Genomic DNA, 20568 nt, shown 5'->3' with positions numbered 1-20568 from the left:
ACAGACAGCCTGGGGCTGGCAGCCTGTATACTCCGTCACTGCTTTCTCTTATTGATCCCGGAAAAAAGGCAGAATAGCACAGTACCAGACTCTCCACTGGAACACAAGCTCCCCCCCGACCCCACGCCATCCCCTCAGCAGAGCCCTGGCCTGAGGGTGACTTCCTGTGAAGTAATGGGAACCACGCCATCTGGCACTGTGCAGTCTGGTGCTTGTGAGACGGGACACAAAGACCAGTAACAGAAAGAAAACAAGCAAACCAAAAAACAAAACAAAAACCCCAACAACTTTGAAAGCTATGGTAATGGAACCTAGTCATCCACATAGCACCCACTTCATTTTGGGATTAATTTCTAAAAGTTTCCTGTCATTCCAATGGGTAGGATTCCATGCTTCCACTGCAGGGGGCCTGGGTTCGATCTCTGGTCAGGGAACTAAGATTCTGCATGCCATGTGACAGGACAATAAATAAAAGATGTTTGCTTATTAAATTTTTCTTTCTTTTTTTTTTTTTTTTTTTTACCACATATTGTTATAAAAAGATGGTTTACAAAGATACATGGTTGACAATAGAATATATTGAGGATATATATATATATATATATGTATATATATGAATAATACAGTTTACAATAAAGATATATGGTTTACAACATGATGTAAAAATAAGTGAAAGACTTTGGACAAAGGGAATATGAGTAATAAATGGGGAGGAATCTGTGAATATACAAGTGCTAGTCCCCATATCCTTGCAAGAGGTAGGTAGTCCGTAAGATTTCCCTAGCAGCCAACAAGAAGACGAAAACAGAGCCACTATAGTCGCAGGATTCTTAAAGCACACACAGATTGTTTAGGAAAATTATTGACTCTTCCTGGTACTATGACAATAGGACCCTATTGGGTGTAGTGAGAGATGTCCTCAACAACATCTTGTAGTGAATAAAACATTCAGTTTCACTGTGCTGTGTCATAGCATGGCTGAGTGTAAGCTGATATTCATTTCCATTGTTTCATCATTAGTGAATTGTCAAACCCTTTCGTTAGTCTTGATTATAGGTGTTACCTCTCTCAAATTTTTCTTTCATCATCTTAATTCAGCTTAATCTTTTTCATTTTCTATTATTTGTGTCTTACTTTGGTATTTTTTGTAACAATCACTTTCTTATATTAAGATCTTCATTATTAATTCCAAAAAATCTCAGCCTCTTGATCTGCAATTTTGTTAAAGTCCAGCCTCAGTAAAATAAATTTTCCATCAATTGTTTTAATAAGAAAGTTAATGTGACCAATATGCTTTGCAGGATTTTTAACCCTAACAAGCTATTATCTGGGAATGCTTTTTCCTCTGGGAGCCTGATCCTGCAGCCTGCTGTATCTTTTAAAAAAATTTTTTTTTAATTTTTATTAGTTGGAGGCTAATTACTTTACAATATTGTAGTGGTTTTTGTCGTACATTGACATGAATCAGCCATGGATTTACTAGTATTCCCCATCCCGATCCCCTCTCCCACCTCCCTCTCCACCTGATTCCTCTGGGTCTTCCCAGTGCACCAGGCCCGAGCATTTGTCTCATGCATCCCACCTGGGCTGGTGATCTGTTTCACCATAGATAATATACATGTTTCGATGCTATTCTCTTGAAACATCCCACCCTCGCCTTCTCCCACAGAGTCCAAAAGTCTGTTCTGTACTTCTGTGTCTCTTTTTCTGTTTTGCATACAGGGTTATCATTACCATCTTTCTAAATTCCATATATATGCATTAGTATACTGTATTGGTCTTTATCCTCTGGCTTACTTCACTCTGTATAATGGGCTCCAGTTTCATCCATCTCATTAGAACTGATTCAAATGAATTCTTTTTAATGGCTGAGTAATATTCCATTGTGTATATGTACCACAGCTTCCTTATCCATTCGTCTGCTGATGGGCATCTAGGTTGCTTCCATGTCCTGGCTATTATAAACAGTGCTGCGATGAACATTGGGGTGCACATGTCTCTTTCAGATCTGGTTTCCTCAGAGGGTATGCCCAGGAGTGGGATTGCTGGGTCATATGGCAGTTCTATTTCCAGTTTTTTAAGAAATCTCCACACTGTTCTCCATAGCAGCTGTACTAGTTTGCATTCCCACCAACAGTGTAAGAGGGTTCCCTTTTCTCCACACCCTCTCCAGCATTTATTGCTTGTAGACTTTTGGATAGCAGCCATCCTGACTGGCGTGTAATGGTACCTCATTGAGGTTTTGATTTGCATTTCTCTGATAATGAGTGATGTTGAGCATCTTTTCATGTGTTTGTTAGCTATCTGTATGTCTTCTTTGGAGAAATGTCTGTTTAGTTCTTTGGCCCACTTTTTGATTGGGTCATTTATTTTTCTGGAATTGAGCTGCAGGAGTTGCTTGTATATTTTTGAGATTAATCCTTTGTCTGTTGCTTAGTTTGCTATTATTTTCTCCCAATCTGAGGGCTGTCTTTTCACTTTGCTTAGAGTTTCCTTTGCTGTGAAAAGCTTTTAAGTTTCATTAGGTCCTATTTGTTTATTTTTGCTTTTATTTCCAATATTCTGGGAGGTGGGTCATAGAGGATCCTGCTGTGATTTATGTCGGAGAGTGTTTTGCCTATGTTCTCCTCTAGGAGTTTTATAGTTTCTGGTCTTACATTTAGATCTTTAATCCATTTTGAGTTTATTTTTGTGTATGGTGTTAGAAAGTGGTCTAGTTTCATTCTGTTACAAGTGGTTGACCAGTTTTCCCAGCACCACTTGTTAAAGAGGTTGTCTTTTTTCTATTGCATATTCTTGCCTCCTTTGTCAAAGATAAGGTGTCCATAGGTTCGTGGATTTATCTCTGGGCTTTCTATTCTGTTCCATTGATCTATATTTCTGTCTTTGTGCCAGTACCATACTGTCTTGATCACTGTCAGCCTGCTGTATCTTGTGTGTCTTAGGCTCTTGAGTAGTCAGAGTGAAATTTATACTTTTTACCGTAAAGAATAACTTATAAATCTGGTCCAAACTTAATAGGATTTACTTTGGGCTGAGTTTGGAAATTATGAAATCTTACTACATTCCAGGCACTGTCATACATGCTTTACATATATAATTTCATTTAACTCTCATAACACTGAAGGTGCATATTTATTATGTCCACTTTACAGATAAAAAAGCTGAAACTTGGAGAGGATAAATGTCACCCAGTCAGGTGACATTATCACACAATTAGGGTCAGTGTCAGGATTTTAACTCAGGTCTTTTTTGATTCCATAGTGTATTTTTAACTCTTTCTGATTTAATGGATTACCCTTCTTCTCTTTCTTCCTTCCTTTTTTTCTCACTTCACTTTCTTTTTTACAGCAATTTCATGCATTACCTTCCTCCTTCTCTCTTCCTTCCTTTCTTTCTCTCTTTTCTAAAAAGACGTGGACCATTTTTAAAGTCTTTATTGCATTTGTTACAATATCATTTCTGTTTTATGTTTTGTTTTGTTTTGGCCATGAGGCACCTGGGATCTTAGCTTCCCCACCAAGGGTCAAATCCACACCCACTGCATTGGAAGGCGGCTTCTCAACCACTGGACCACCAGGGAAGTCTCTCTTTCATTCTTTCTTGACTATTTTTTTTTTTTTTTTTTTTTTTTACAGCAGTTTTAGGTTCACAGCAAAACGAAATGGAAAGTGTAAATGGTTGCTATATATTCCTGCCCCTACAACACACCTTCCCCACCATTGACATCCTTCTCTACAGTGGTACATTTATTGCAATCAATGAATCTATGTTGACACTTCATTACCACCTGAAGTCCACAGTTTGCATCGGGGTTCACTCTTAGAGTTGTATATTCTATGGGTTTTGGTACACATATAATGACATGCCTTATTACTTTTTGGTTTTGCTTTTGAACCATTTCACACATTTGCTCAGGCAGGGAGGGTTCTTTTGCAAACTGATGAAGTCCCATGGGTACAGAATCCAGTTTCAAGAAATGATGCTATCAGTTCACTGAGGAAAGATGAGATTCTGTGGGAACTGACTTTAGGCTATGAGGTCTCATGGTTTTATTCATAAAACAAGTGCTAACTTATTAATATTCAATGGGGATTAACCTTTTTTGGTAAATAAGGTCACTAGAGAACACTTATCTAAAATAGCCTTTTTGTTATCAAACTTCCCTGGAATCCAAGGTGCTAATAAAAAAACTGTGAGGTAAGAATGAACATATGAGATAATGGTAAAATAAATTGAGTAGGCTTGAAGGATATTTCTTTCAGATTGTGGCAAAAACTAGAGAAATCACTCCTGCTTTACTGCTGACTACATATATCTAATGACTTGTATTGCAGGTCTCTCTGAATAAACCCCAACTCATTATTATTCAACTTTCTGTTTTCTAAACTTCATACTGAGTGCCACATCATTTTGTTTGCGTTTATTACGAGGATGTGGTTATCCAGGTTATAAAAGGTCAAAGCTCAGGCTACAGTAATATTATATTTGGACTGGGGACCTTAAGGAAATTTAGAAACACTGTAGTCTCCTGCACAACTCATTTCAAAATGTCTCTCAAGGGTCACTCCTTCAGAAGGCTAATCACATCCCTTCCATATTAATTAACATAAACTTCAATTTTTCAGAGAATGATTTTTCTGATTTTGTTCCCAATTTCTCTGAATGACTCTTACTTAGGCCTTGGAGTATATTACGCACTAATTATGAAAAAATGCAAGGGGACCAAAAATACCATCTTCTCTTTCCTTTACTGGGGCTCATCTGAGACTGGGATTATAATGATAATTTTGCATGTATGTGTGACAATTAGCATGTGTTTAGGTTTTTAAAATTTTTACTGAAATGGATAAGAGAATCTGAAATAAATGTGTCAGTGTATTAAAGTAATACACAAAATCACTTGGAAAAATGAAAATCTAAGAAAAATAAAAGGGTCCATCCCATAATTTCCCTCAAAATTCTTTTTGCAGCAACTCTACCTTGGCTCCAGCTCAGGCCGCTAACACTATTAGGAAGTGAATTTCACCCTGATTCAATCCCAGTTGTATATTTTATGGTACCAGAGGGTTTTACTCTCTTGGATTCCTAAAATCCAGATGTGCTACTTTCTGTATGATATGTGAACCACCACCTTCAAAGAAGCAACGTTACAATTTGTTTTCCCAGTCTTCTAGGTGATAAGGATTTTGTCTGTCAGCTTTAAATTTGTACATGCACAATCTGAACATAAATAAAAGAATATGTCTGTCACCAATAACTGGATTTGGTAGCAAACGTTAATATTTTTAGGCTATTCTTTAATTATCATAAATAGCTATTTAAACTTTTTTGAAAGACGCATCAGAACTCACCTTCACCTCCTGGATAAACTTATTTGATACAGTAAATTCTGTGCTTGATTCATATTAAGACTGTAAATCTTCTTGAAAACTCTTAATTAAAAAAAAAATACATTGTTATTTTAATAGGGCAAAAAATTCCAAGTTGGAAGTCTATTTTTCTAGAGAAAATGATTTTGATTTTGAGAAATGAAACAGTCCTGTCATTTGGAAGATCAATCTGTCATATTTTTCAAGGATTTTCAAGGTTTTTTTAAACATGTCCCTTTTGGAATTAGTGGCAAAATTGTTGTCTTTGTTTCTTAATCCCTAAGTCAGACTGGTGTAGGCAAAATGGCTCCTGCATTGTATGCCTCTTCTCTCTTCCTTAAAATGCTGGGTCAAATTAAAACTTAAAAATGAGAGTCAAGAAAATAATTATACCCTGCTCATTGTTCTTGCCAGAGGGGGAGTTGTAAGTAAACAAAGGAGAACCCAGAGCTTTGAAGCTATAATAGGATTTCTCTTGTGTGTTTTTCCTCTTTGTATAGACATTAGTTGAGGCAAATCTCATTTCACTTAATAACTGCCTGGATTAAGGAAGTTTTTGAAGATACTTATTTACATAAAGTAAGCTTATTTGAATAATTGGTGCTAGTTTGCATATTGAAAACAAAACATACATCTGCAATTTTACAAAAGATTTGGGTTTGATTGGCATTGCCTCAGGTGTTCTTATATCAATGAAATTAAAGTTTCCTTACTATGTTTATATATCAGTGGAGAGGGCTGAAGGGAAATTTACATACATATAAATTCTTTGGCAACTAATTACTAGGCACTTGCCTAAAAGTCTGTACTGCTTAAACTTACAGAAATATGAAACCACAGTTCAGATTAATTCCTCTGAAACTAAGGATTTAATGTTTATCTTTTTTAAATCCTAAAGAGGTGTTAACAGTGTTTAATGACAAAACTGGATACAAATTAATAATTACTTTATATCTGGAAGTAAAATAATTTTTGTAATAATCAAATAAAATTGCATAAAAAGTGTTTCACTCAATTTCATGAAAGAACTAAAAGGTAATAATAATGTATAGTCTACGTCTAGAGTTTCATATCATTTGGGCAGAGGTTTCTGAGCTTTCCCTGTAAACAGCACTTTTCAGTTCGAGTCAGTTCAGTTCAGCCACTCAGTCGTGTCCAACTCTTTGCGACCCCATGAAGCGCAGCATGCCAGGCCTCCCTGTCCATCACCAACTCCCAGAGTTTACTCAAACAGCACTGTTAGTATCTGGTAATTTTTTCACTGGGTTTCTCTGGTGGCTCAGTGGTAAAGATTCAGACGGCCAATGCAGGAGATGCAAGTTCAATCCCTGGGCAGGGAAACTCCCTTGGAGAAGAAAATGGCAACCTGCTATAGTATTCTCTCCTGGGAAATCCCACGAACAAAGAAGCCTGGTGGGCTACAGTCCTTGAGTCACAGAAGAATTGGACACAACTTAGTGACTAAATAACAATTATTTTTCACTGCATCTTTAGGCCAAAAGACTCATTTAATATTGAGTATTTAGGTCCAAATAACTTAAGGATTTATATCCTAACATCATAGAAGCCGGTTGGAAAAACAATATTGTTTTAAAAAAAAAAAATGGTTTTTTCATTCTTAAATATCCAGTTATTTACTATTGTGTGCATGCTAAGTTACTTCAGCCGTGTCTGACTCTGTGACCCTGTGGACTGTAGCCCGCCATGCTCCTCTGTCCATGGGATTCTCCAGGCAAGAATACTGGACTGGGTTGCCATGCCCTCTTCCAGGGGATCTTCCTGACCTAGGGATTGAACCTGTATTTCATGTCTCCTGCACTGGCAGGCAGATTCTTTACCACTAGCACCACCCGGGAAGCCTCCCTATTGCCAAATTCAGACTTAAATTGAAGAAAGTAGGGAAAGCCACTAGACCATTCAGGTATGACTTAAATCAAATCTCTTAAAATTATACAGTGGAAGTGACAAATAGATTCAAGGGATTAGATCTGAAGAGTGCCTGAAGAACTATGGGTGGAGGTTCATGACATTGTACAGGAGGCTGGGATCAAGACCATCCCCAAGGAAAAGAAATGAAAAAAGGCAAAATGGTTGTCTGAGAAGACCTTACAAATGGCTGTGAATAGAAGAGACATGAAAGGCAAAGGAGAAAAGGAAAGATATACCCATTCAAATGCAGAGTTCCAAAGAATAGCAAGAAGAGATAAGAAAGCTTTCCTCAATGCAAAGCAATAGAGGAAAACAATAGAATGAGAAGCCTAGCGATCTCTTCAAGAAAATTAGAGATGCCAAGGGAACATTTCATGTAAAGATGGGCACAAAAGGAGAGAAATGGTATGGACCTAACAGAAGCAGAAGGTATTAAGAAGAGGTGGCAAGAATACACAGAACTATTCAAAAAAGATCTTCACGACCCAGATAATCAGGATGGTGGGGTCACTCACCTAGAGCCAGACATCTGGAATGTGAAGTCAAGTGGGCCTTAGGAAGCATCACTACAAAGCTAGTGGAGGTGATGGAATTTCAGTTGAGCTATTTCAAATCCTGAAAGATGATGCTGTGAAAGTGCTGTACTCAATATGCCAGCAAATTTGGAAAACTCAGCAGTGGCCACAGGACTGGAAATGATCAGTTTTTATTCCATTTCCAAAGAAAGGCAATGCCAAAGAATGTTCAAACTACCGCACAACTGCACTCATCTCACATATTAGTAAAGTAATGCTCAAAATTCCCCAAGCCAGGCTTCCGCAGTACTTGAACCATGAACTTCCATATATTCAAGCCGAATTTAGAAAAGGCAGAGGAACCAGAGATCAAATTGCCCACATCCGTTGGATCATCAAAAAAGCAAGAGAGTTCCAGAAAAAACATCTGCTTTTGCTTTATTAACTATGGCAAAGCCTTTGACTGTGTGGATCACAACAAACTGTGGAAAATTCTTCAGGAGATGGGAATACCAGACCACCTGACCTGCCTCTTGAGGAATCTGTGTGCAGGTCAGGAAGCAACAGTTAGGACATGGAACAACAGACTGGTTCCAAATCGGGAAAGGAGTACGTCAAGACTGTATGTTGTCACCCTGCTTATTTAAATTATATGCAGAGTTCATCATGAGAAACGCTGGGCTGGAGGAAGCCTAAACTGGAATCAAGATTGCCGGGAGAAATATCAATAACCTCAGATATGCAGATGACACCACCCTTATGGCAGAAAGTGAAGAAAAACTAAAGAGCCTCTTGATCAAAGTGAAAGAGGAGAGTGAAAATGTTGGCTTAAAACTCAACATTTGATAAACTAAGATCATGGCATGTGGTCCCATCACTTCATGGCAAATAGATGGGGAAACGGTGGAAACAGTGACAGACTTAATTTTTTGGGCTCCAAAATCACTGCAGATGGTGACTACAGCCATGAAATTAAAAGACACTTACTCCTTGGCAGGAAAGTTATGACCTGTCTTGATAGCATATTAAAAAACAGAGACATTATTTTGCCAACCAAGATCCATTTAGTCAAAGCTATGGTTTTTCCAATAGTCATGTATGGATGTGAGAGTTGGACTATAAAGAAAGCTGAACGCTGAAGAATGATGCTTTTGAACTGTGGTGCTGGAGAAGACTCTTGAGAGTCCCTTGGGTAGCAAGGAGATCCAACCAGTCAATCCTAAAGGATATCAGTCCTGAATATTCATTGGAAGGACTGATGTTGAAGCTGAAACTCCAATACTGTGGCCACCGGATGTGAAGAATTGACTCATTTGAAAAGAACCTGATGCTGGAAAAGATTGAAGGCAGGAGGAGAAGGGGATAACATAGGATGAGATGGTTGGATGGCATCCCTGACTCAATGGATATGAGAAGAAACTCCAGGAGTTGGTGATAGACAGGGAGACCTGTCATACTCCAGTCCACTGGGTCGCAAAGAGTCAGACACGAATGAGTGACTGAACTGAACTGATGTGTATGATTGTGCCACTGCACAAATCCTCAAACTATGGAGTAAAATGGACCTACTATTCTCATTTCTTCTTTTATATTGATTTTTTTTTTTTAGTTCTTGATTTTTATCCCAGCAACTGCTAAAAATGTTGCACAAAGATATGACATTGTTGCAATATAGACATATATTAAATCATTATGTTGTACACCTAAAGAGGCTTCCCAGGCAAAGAATTCACCAGCAGGAGATGCAGAAGATGCAGATCTGACCCCTGGGTCAGGAAGATCCCCCAGAGTAGGAAATGGAAACCCACTCCAGGTTGCGGAGAAATATTTGCCTGGGAAATTCTATGGACAGAGGTACCTGGCTGGCTACAGTCCAGGAGGTTGCAAAGAGTCAGAGATGACTGAGCAACTGAGCATGCAGTCATGTACACCTAAAGCTAATACAGTTTATGTTAATTATAATACTAGTATGTTAATTGTATCTAAATAAAACTGTAAAAAATATGACATTGAAAGGAATGTATATGTTGAAACTGAACTATCTCAGAGCTGTTTTCTACATGTATCTGACAGATGTCACTGTGTTTCCTTTGAAAATTAAAATATCCTGTGGCACCCTTATTAATTTTCTGTGGCTCCCATGGGTGGCTCTGGAATTTGAGAAGGGCAGTATTTAAGACAGTATATTTTAGAAAGTTTTATAATGCATCTAATAGTTTAACTATCTAAAGCTAAATTTCATGTTAGTGTTCTCATTTCTTTAGCTGACTGATACTCATTAACTGCTCAAGGAGGTATTGGCTGTATTCATATTCTCAATAAGCATCTATCGGTAATAATGATTGCAATCTATTTCAGGAATAATGACAATGTTTTGCATGATAAATATTTGTTGGAAATGTTGACTTATTTTAACTTTCCAGAGAAACAGTATATAAGCAGCCTTCCAACAGATCAGAGACTGGGATGGATCCAGTGGTAGAATGGAATAAATGACCAGATGAAAGAGGGATACTAGAAATCTCCATTTCCTATTTACCTTACTTAGTTTCCATGGCATTGCTGCCTTCTGCTTTGTTTGGAATTTCCATCCTTGTAATCACTCTTTCATGAATACAAGAAACGAAGACCACGGGCTCAGACAGTGTTAAAGACATCTCATCTTGGGGAATAGTGGAGAAGCATACAGTGGACTTGGTGTTCTACCTGTATTGTTACCTGCACTTGAGTATCAGTTCAGCTCAGTCACTCAGTCATGTCTAACTGTTTGCCACCCCATGGACTGCAGCATGCCAGGCTTCCCTGCCTATCACCAACTCCTAGAGCTTGCTCAAGCTCACGTCCATTGAGTCGGTGATGCTATCCAACAATCTCATCCTCTGTTGACCCCTTCTCCTCCCGACTTCAATCTTTCCCAGCATCAGGTTCTTTTCTAATGAGTCAGTTCTTTGCATCAGGTGGCCAAAGTATTGGAGTTTTAGCTTCAGCATCAGTCCTTCCAATGAATATTCAGGACTGATTTCCTTTAGAATTGACGGGTTTGATCACCTTGCAATCCAAGGGACTTTCAAGAGTCTACTCCAACTTCTCAGTTCAAAAGCATCAATTTTTTGGTGCTCAGTTTTCTTTGTGATCCAACTTTCACATCCATACATGACTACTGGAAAAATCGTAGCTTTGACTGTAGACCTTGAAGAGAGTTATGGGGACTTGATGGGGGACAGGTGAAATTTAAAGTGCAGATTTAGATTTAGAGTGGATCAAACATAAAACAGGTAGAAGGAACATGAGGGCAAGAATAAACTTTAGGTTAAAGGGGGATGGAAGGAAGTGTTACCTACACATTAAGCATGCCCGTTCAAATAGGGGAAACTGGATTAGGAGAGGATCAGCTATTTCCAGTTGGTCATGAAACAATTCCATTGACTAGCCCTTAAATTCTTGACTCTTAGAACTAATAGTGTGCTAGATATTCTCATACATAGATCTTTGTGCACATCTGTGATATCTCCTAGGACAAATTTACAGAATTGCTAGATCATGGAATATATGTATGTTAAGACTTTTGGTATGCTCTGTCAGAGTATTCCTCAGAAAGGTAGTAACAATGCAAGGTCCACCATCAATGTATGAATATGGACACCAGAAATGGCAAGCTCCATTTCTTTTGGCAAGCTCCACTTAGGAGAGTTAAGGCTTCCCAAGTGGTGCTAGTGGTAAAGAACCTGCCTGCCGATGCAGGAGATGCAAGAGACTCTGATTCCATCCCTGGGTTGGGAAGATCCCCTGGAGGAGAAAATGGCAACCGTCTCCAATATTCTTCCCTGGAGAATCCAATGGACAGAGCAGCCTGGTGGGCTACAGTCTGTGGGGTTGCAAAGAGTTGGATACAACTGAAGCAACTTAGCATGCACTTAGGAGAGTTATATCTGTACATAGCCGTGAATGGGGATTCTTAAGGCCAGAAGTTGATTCACTGACAAACACTAGATTTACAATAAAAATTTAAAAAATAAGCAAGCTAGACTAAGAATGTGGGTTTATGAATACTGCCCAGCATCTGTAAATACTCCACAGTGATATTCTGGGTACAAGTTCTAATTTCTCAAGAATGGAGGTATACCAAGCCCCAGAGGGCTGAAGGAGTGGTTTGTCTCTGGTTTGGTCTGGATATTTTTACTTTGCTCAACAAGACCTTTAAAAATGACCCCATTATTTTTGCTAAAAAAATCTTACCTTCTTTCTAAATTTTCCTATCCTTGTGAATAGAACTACTACCTCTTCATCTGGCCAAGCCAAAGCTGGGAATAACAGAAAAATACCACTTTAACCCCACACAGCCCCAGCAGACAATTGTTTACCAATTACTATCAATTCTATTCAATTAATATCTTCAAACATACCCCAATTCGAGTGCTGTTCTTTCTACCTTTGTAATTTCTTGCTCCCTAATGTTCTTGCTAACCTTGACCTTATATTGACACTAAAGTGGAACCTCTAAACTGTGTGTCAGATCATGTCATGTTCTTGCTCAGGATTTTTTGGTATTATTGCCTACAGAATAGGAACCAAAACTTATGGTTAGCCTTACAGGATCCTAGTAACCACAGAGCCCATTGTTACGTCACACAGTTGGTGTCACCAAATACCCACATACAGGGCATGGTTTTCATCCTGAACCTTTTGCCTTCAGCCATTTGAGGGGCCGGATCCTGACCTGGGCCTTATTCTTCATGCTTTTGGTGCATGATTTATCTTCTTAGGCACAGCTGCTCTTTCACTTTCCCATCTCTTGCTCAGCACAACCTCTCTGGCTTTGACCTCTTGGTGGCTCAGAGGGTAAAGAATCTGTTTGCAATATGGGAGACCCAGGTTCAATTTCTGGGTCGGGAAGATCCCCTGGAGAAGGGAATGGCTACTCACTCCAATATTCTTGCCTGGAGAACCCCAAGGACAGAGGAACCTGGTGGGCTACAATCCATGGGTTTGCAAAGAGTTGGACATGACTGAACAAATAACACTTTATTTCCTTCACTTCATGCTGCCCTGCTACTATTGAGAATCTCCCCTTTTCCTGGTTGCTACTGTGGAAATAAAGACATCAGAGTTCTACTAGCATCAGTGCAGGATTTCAGAGTAAAACTCTGTCCAGAGCTGGCCCACATCCTAAGGAGGGCAAAACTTGCCAGAAGGGGTTCATTTGCTTGAACTTCAGGGTTAAGAGTCTCAAAAACTCTTAGCACCAAAACTAAGGCCTGCCATGTTTGTCAGAGGCAAAGTTCCATCTCAAAATTCTGTCTCATTTGTGTTTTTTTTCAAGAAAGCTATCATAGGAGTGCTATAGAGAGAACGAAGTTTTTAACAGAATTCCTTCTGCAGATTTAGAAAGAATGGTATCTATTTGCTAAATTATTTGCAATTGAGAAATGGTTTCTGATTTGAAAAAGCAGGAAAGCACTACATCCTGAGTGAATATTCATCTATTGATAAGTAATAAGGTGACAGCTAAATTAAGCTGGCTATTCTAATTTTAATGTTTTCTATCCTGAAATGTAATTGGTTAATGAAAAGAAACAAAAACATTGCTGATATAAATAATATAGACACATATTTACCTTATTAATATCCTTCATAATGTTTCTGATTAAAGGAAATACACAAAATAAGTTCTGTTTTAAGAAAATAAAAATTGACATTACTGCTATTTACCTAAATAATTTGACTAAAATATTTATAGTTGACTTATTGAGTGTAAGGTATTTTGCTGCCAATTACATCATGTTTGATTACCTTTTGCATGAAAATAATAACTATTACATTTTCTTATGTGCATGGAAAATGAATACATATAGTAAAATAAAACAGTGCTGTAAAATGTGTAAGTAGGGCTTACAAGAATCAAACTTGCATTTATGTCTTTGTTATAGCTTTTAAAATTATGATATGTAGCATTGAGGTTAGAAAGGCATTTATTGGCCTTCAGTCATACAGTATATGAAGAGATGAGGATGATTTAATTGGGAAAGTGTCTGAGCCTGAAGCAGAATCGTAGTGCCTATTTGTCAGGGAGGCATGTGGTGTAAGGGCATAAAGGAGTCTCAGAATGGAGAGAGAAGGCAGTAGTCATGTGGACTCAAATCCCAGACAGACCATAAAGAGATGTTCTCAAATATATGCAAATGTATGACCTACATTGTCATTGAGTATTGAATAGATATTCACCAGATTAACACTTAATAAAACATCAAAGAGTAAGAGATTCCATTTTTTTCTTGGATACAGAGAGAAAATATTTATGTTTAGCCGTACATTATGAAAAACGTTGTGAACTTTATCCAGATAGAAATTACTGCCTCTCACTAAGAAAAGCTTTCACTGACACCCCATCTTGAGTAATAACAAACATATTGTAAAACCCATCCAACTGATAAATAGTTTTTGGCTTTTAGGAGCATTTTCAATAACATAAAGAGATTGGAGTGAAGTGGAAGGGAGGCCATCTGTTTCAGTGTTGAATTTTAATTTTCCATTATTAATATAACAATTAGCAACTGATAATTATTCCAGATAAAAAGCTGTGTTCGTAAATATTTAAAATGAGACAAATGGGTGGGTGGGTTTGATACCTTTGAGGGGATTTGGATCAATGAAACTAGAATTTAGTGGTTATATGGTTTGTATTTCTTGTTAAATTCTGGAATGGTACTGACATATAGAATGGCATTAAATTAATTTGTTTTTTCAGTCTTGTTTTCATGTAATTTCCCACATTATACCCTTTGCTATAAAACATGCCATGTTCAATTAAGGTATGCTAGTATGTTGAAGTATTTTTCAACAACTCTGTTGAAATCTCATGAATGAGGTCAGCCACAGGGTCAAACTAATACATGCTAAATGCTTGTATGTAATTTTTTAGCTTGAGACAGGCTCAGAGGCATTTATTTGACGAACTCCTGAGAACAATTGGTTCTCCAACAACCTTGACAGAATAGGCTTTTTGAGAATAAAATAGGTCCTGTTTCATTCCTTTCCTGTAGCTCATTTTTAGTAGCATCTTATAACAATCCTAATTTTAAAGTTACTTCTATTCACCCAATGAAAGTAACGTGTTTCTTTTGATCCTTTAGGTTCCTGAGCCTTTAAATTGCTTTGAGTTATTTTCTCAAACTGTCACTGTTAATCACACACATTTGTTTTGCCTTATGCTATTAGTAGGATGGAATTTACCAATTTCTTTGCATGATCCTGTTATACTGATACACTTAACATCTGTCATAAATGATTTATTAAGATTTGGTGAAAATTATATTTCAACATATTTAAGGAGCAAACTTCACTGAAAACAAATGTTTGACACACATTTCAGTACTCTCCAAGCCTTTCTAACTGTAATTAAGATATAATTTCATTTCATTATTATTTGGACACCCAAGTTGTCACAATTTATCTTTTGTTTTATGCAGCATTTCCCACTTAAACACATTCAGGCAACTTTCATTTTATCTAGATAAGCACAGGATTTTGGTGGTAATTTCTTTTTCAGAACAAATACATGTTTCAGAGTATGGAAGATTTTGTGATTTTCAAAGTAATAGACAGGCCAAGTTTACAAATTTAACCCAATAGATGGAACACATAGACACACACACAAAACTTGATGCTCATTATTTTTTTTTTTTTATATATTGCTCACTGCTGCTGCTAAATTGCTTCAGTTGTGTCCAATTCTGTGAGACCCCATAGACGGCATCCCACCAGGCTCCTCCGTCCCTGGGATTCTCCAGGCAAGAACACTGGAGTGGATTGCCATTTCCTTCTTCAATGCATGAAAGTGAAAAGTGAAAAGTGAAAATGAAGTCGCTCAGTTGTGTCCGACTCCATGCAACCCCACGGACTGTAGCCTACCATGCTCTTCCATCCATGGGATTTTCCAGGCAAGAGTACTGGAGTGCCGTTGCCTTCTCCGTATATTGCTCACACCAAAACTTATTTTATCTGAACATGTAAAATCACTTGGGTCACTGAAGCTAATGTAGTTAAGTCCAATACAGAGTGAAGTAAGCCAGAAAGATAAAGAACGTTACAGCATACTAACACATATATATGGAATTTAGAAAGATGGTAACGATAACCCTATATGCAAAACAGAAAAAGAGACACAGATGTACAGAACAGATTTTTGAACTCTGTGGGAGAAGGTGAGGGTGGGATGTTTCAAAAGAACAGCATGTATATTATCTATGGTGAAACAGATCACCAGCCCAGGTGGGATGCATGAGACAAGTGCTCGGGCCTGGTGCACTGGGAAGACCCAGAGGAACCGGGTGGAGAGGGAGGTGGGAGGGGGGATCGGGATGGGGAATACGTGTAAATCTATGGCTGATTCATATCAATGTATGACAAAACCCACTGAAATGTTGTGAAGTAATTAGCCTCCAACTAATAAAAAAAAAATTGCCATATGTTAAAGCATTAGCTTAGTGGATTAATATGTCTCCTCTGAATAAACAGTGCTCTTGAGACTGTTTCAGCCTGTGAGTTCAATAGATTTACTAACCCCCCGAAAGTATTAGGCTTAAATAGAGTTCAACTGTCTCAGGACATCGGTCTCACCAGCACAAAAGCAAACTTTGTAAGGGTCATCCATTGCCTTTCTTTTCCCCAGGCTTCCCTTCTTTCCTCGACCATGCTCTTACTTGTTTTGGGAGACTTTGTGACTAAGGAGACAAGTCTTAACACTTATATAGTGTAAGATTTGTAAATTTAATTAGATAGTGACTAGAATATGCTGCCATGTCCAAATGCCAAGAGCTCATTTAACTTTGGACAACTTAGTTTCTTGGAGCCTGAGTGTCCTCATTCTTACAATAAGGGTAGACTTTATATATGTTTGTGGGTAAAGGAACATCTTTGGAACCACTATGGAGGGGTGGGTAATGGGGACAGCTGAAACTGGGTCAGGTCCATTAAACACTCAGTAAATATTAACTATTATTATTATTAAAATAAATTTGCAACAATTTTCCATTGTCAGGGTATGGACAGCACAAAACTGCTATACCAAGGCAGAATACAAACAACACAGGACAGAGGCTTATATTAGAAAGCGGCCCTGTTTCAATATTAATAAATGAAATGTCATAGGTTTGGTGGCATTTCGTTTTAAAGAGCACACCAAAGGAAACGTTTATAAAAATCCTTCAATAAATGTTTGTTGCCAAGCATACTTGAAAAATCATCAGAGAAAGACTGAAAATAATCTACAAACTTTTTTTTTTTTTTTTTAAGCCAGATTTCAATCTGGAGGCCATGAGTGAGATTTTCTCCTCCATGTATTTTGCTTGACTGTCAGGATGGTTTTAAAAATTAGTCTGAAATGAAATGAACTTATCAAAACTTGTGGGATTCTGTGAAGGCAGGGCTTATAGTGAAATTTATAGCACTGAATACTTATGTTAGAAAAGAAGAAAAATTTTAAATTATTAATCTAAGATTCCACCTCAGGAAACTAGAAAAAGAAGAGCAAATTAAAGCCAAAATAAGCATAACAAGAAAAAAGCACTAGAACATAAATAAAATTGAAAATGAGAAATCGATAGACAAAGTCAAACCAAAAGCTGGTTCTTAGACAAGGTTAATAAAATTGATAATAAAAAAAAAAGATGCACATTACTAATACCAGATATGAAAGAGAAGACATGACTAGAAATCCCATGAAAATTAGCATAATAAAGAAAATAAAAGAATGCTATGAATAACTCTTGGCTCGCTAATTTGATAACCTAGATTAAATGGACCAATTCCTTAAAAGACCCTAATACTTAGACAAGAAGAAATAGATAATCTAAATAGGCTCATATGTACTAAAGAAAAAATCAATAATTAATAACCTTCCAACACAGAAAGCAATAGGCCCAGAGGGACTCACCAGCAAATTCTACCAAACATTCAAGGAAGAAATAATACCAATTCTCTGCGATCTCTTTCAGAAGACAGAAGCAGAAAGAATACTTCCTAACTCATTATATGAGAGCAGAAAAAACAAATAAACAAACTGCAGAATAGTCTCTCTCGTGAACATATATGCAATAATCCTCAGCAAGATATTAGCAATTGAATCCAACAATGTACACAAAGGATTACACATCATGACGCTGGAATTTATCCTGTGTTTGCAAGCCTGGTTCGGCATTCAAAAATCAATGTAATCCATCACTTCAACAGACTGAAAACTAAACATCACACGATCACATAAGTAGATGCAAGAAAACCATTTGACAAAATCCAACATCTGGTCATGATAAAAATACTGTAAATTATGTGTGGGGAGGAACTTTCTCCACTTGGTAAAGACTGTCTGCAAAAAACCTTCAGTTAATGTCATATGCAGCAGTGAGAAACTCAAAGTTTTCCCACTAAGATAAGGTACAAGGCAAGGACATCCCCCTCTCATCACTCCTTTCAACATCATACTGGAAGTCCTGGCTACTAAAATAAGGCAGGAAAACGAAAGGTATATAGACTGGGAAGGAAGACATAAATCTGCTTTTGTTCATAAATGATGTGATTGTCCATGTAAAACATCCAAAAGAACTTGATATAAACCTAAAACTATTCTAAAAGAAAGGTTTTAAAAAATACCTCCATAATATAAATAGTCCATCTTTCATGATAAAAAATGAATTTGGATTACTTTACTCCAGTTTGTTAAACACTCCACTCCTCTCCAGTGCTTAGAAATTGGCAAGGTTTACAACCTTATATACTGTAGGGGATGTGTAGCTCATTGAGTTCATGTTCTCTGAGAATCAAGCATTTGTGTTGGTGGTGGTGCGGTGCTCAGTTGTACCCAGCTCTTTTCAACTCCACTGCCTGTACCTCACCAGGCTCCTCTGTCCATGAAATTTTCCAGGCAAGAATACTGGTGTGGATTGCCATTTCCTCCTCCAGGGGATCTTCCTGACCCAAGGATGGAACTCACATCTCTGTCATCTCCTGCACTGGTAGGCAGATTCTTTACACTGCACCACCTGGGAAGCCCTAAGCACTTGTATTAAGGGTCCTTTTATCCTATCACAGACATGTGTATGAAAAGAGTGATGCTCAGCACCAACAGAATGCCCTGCTAAATCAGGAAGAATTTCCCACAGCAAACCAGAGAGAACATTCCTTTAGCTATGGCTTAGTATTTCCATTTTTGAGGGGGAACTAGAACTTGCTGTAGAATTTTCTCCGTGGAGTATCTGCAGATGCTTAGAAGTATTCATTGGGGCTTCTCCAATGGCTCAGCAGGTAAAGAATCCACCTGCAACGCAGGAGACACAGTAGATGCAATCTGATCCTTGGGTTGTGAAGGTGTCCTGAGGAGGAAACCCACTCCAGTATTCTTGCCTTAAAAAAATCTCATAAACAGAGGAGCCTGGTGGGCTATAGTCCAAAGGGTTGCAAAGAGTCAGACATGACTGAATTACTAAGCATCCACACAATTCTTAAATTAACATTATTAGTAAACTTTACCTAATTCTTACTTTTTAGTGTACATCTAGTACTTCTCAGTGAATTGACTTCTGGCCTTTAAAAGATGACCGAATCCCTCTTCTCATTGTCACTGTCCTCGGTGGACCCTGCCTGAAGACTCCAATGCCATTTCTAGTGTTCATTCTCATACTGATGGTAGACTTTCCATTGTTATTACCTTCCTGAGGAATCCTTTGGAAAGTGTATCAAAAGTCTTAACACACTTATAGTCTAGAACCTAGCAATTCTATTTCTAGAAATTTGTCATGTGGAAATTATGTATCTTGTACACAAAAAATATTTTTGAGGATGTCTGGTACCCTATTAGTTAAGAGTGAAAAATCAGTTAAGAGTGAAAAATCAGAAAAATCTAAAGGTCCCCAAATGAGTATTTGTTAAATAAATTCTAGTTTGGTAATTTGGAAATTTCTTCAGCCATTCAAAATCTCTATTAGAATATTTAGTAATATGGAGAAAATATTTATAGCTAAGTATTCCAAGAAAGAAGAATATTATAAAACAATGTGTGTGCTACGGTTTCATTGGACTGCCTGGTGGTTCAGACAGTAAAGAATCTGCCTGCAATGTGGGAGACCTGGGTTCCATCCCTGGTTTGGGAAGATCCCTTGGAGGAGTGCATGGCAGCCCACTTCAGGGCTCTTGCCTGGAGAATCCCCATGAACAGAGGAGCCTGGTGGGCTACAGTCCATGGGGTTGCAGAGTCAGACACGACTGAGCGATTAAGCACACACACATATGGTTTCATTGGAGTCTTTATAAAAGCAAAAATAGAGCCACAGAATAAGTTTAGAAAAGTGCCCCAAAATGTTAACAGTGGTTCTTTGGGTGGTAGGAATATGGTTGATTTTTATTTCTTTTACGTGCTTTGCTACATTTTCTAAATTTTATTGTTTTGTAATAAGATTAATAATAAAAATATTTTAAGAGGTATTCTAATGCTCTGATGGTTCAAACTAGGCAAGCAGCACCCTTTAAAGACTGGTTTCTGTCTATGCCCCCTGCCTGAACCAGAGGACTTGGGCATCAGATCTCTGGAGGGCCCTTTCATCAACATGGCCTAATTCTCTGATTTTAAGATAATCATGATTTGTAGATCTCTTGTCATCTCAAGCAACTTTTCAGTTGGAGAGGAATTGGAAGCTTTTCACTGTCAGAGCTAATGGTCCATACCGGTACTGCTACCCTGTAGAATAATAATGCTTTTAAGGAGA

This window comes from Dama dama, chromosome 18 (assembly GCF_033118175.1).
Source record: "Dama dama isolate Ldn47 chromosome 18, ASM3311817v1, whole genome shotgun sequence".
Taxonomy (NCBI): Eukaryota; Metazoa; Chordata; class Mammalia; order Artiodactyla; family Cervidae; genus Dama; species Dama dama.
Note: the sequence above shows the minus strand (reverse complement) of the source record.